Below are 321 nucleotides of genomic sequence, written 5' to 3' on the forward strand. Positions count from 1 at the left end.
GGACCCCCCGGCAGAGTGTGCAGCCACCTGGGGTGACCTCTCTGCCATGGTGCGCCCCTGCACGGGACACAGCCCAGCAGGCGATGGGTGGCCCCAGCACGGCGTGTGCCCCACCGTGGTGCACCCCACTGCCCTTCAGCAGCCACTCGCGGGGTGCCACAGGCTGGCAACAGGGTCCAGGGCAACGAGCACCGGAGTGGTGCCACCTTGCCCTGCACCCAACGGGGCAGCCGACTCTGCCCTCACTCTGGCGTTCGGTCTGTTTTAGGCACCCCCATTCCTCCACCCCGCTGCGCACACATCAGGCGCAACCCCGGCAGG

This window comes from Buceros rhinoceros, unplaced genomic scaffold (assembly GCF_000710305.1).
Source record: "Buceros rhinoceros silvestris isolate BGI_N320 unplaced genomic scaffold, ASM71030v1 scaffold23676, whole genome shotgun sequence".
NCBI classification, from domain to species: Eukaryota; Metazoa; Chordata; class Aves; order Bucerotiformes; family Bucerotidae; genus Buceros; species Buceros rhinoceros.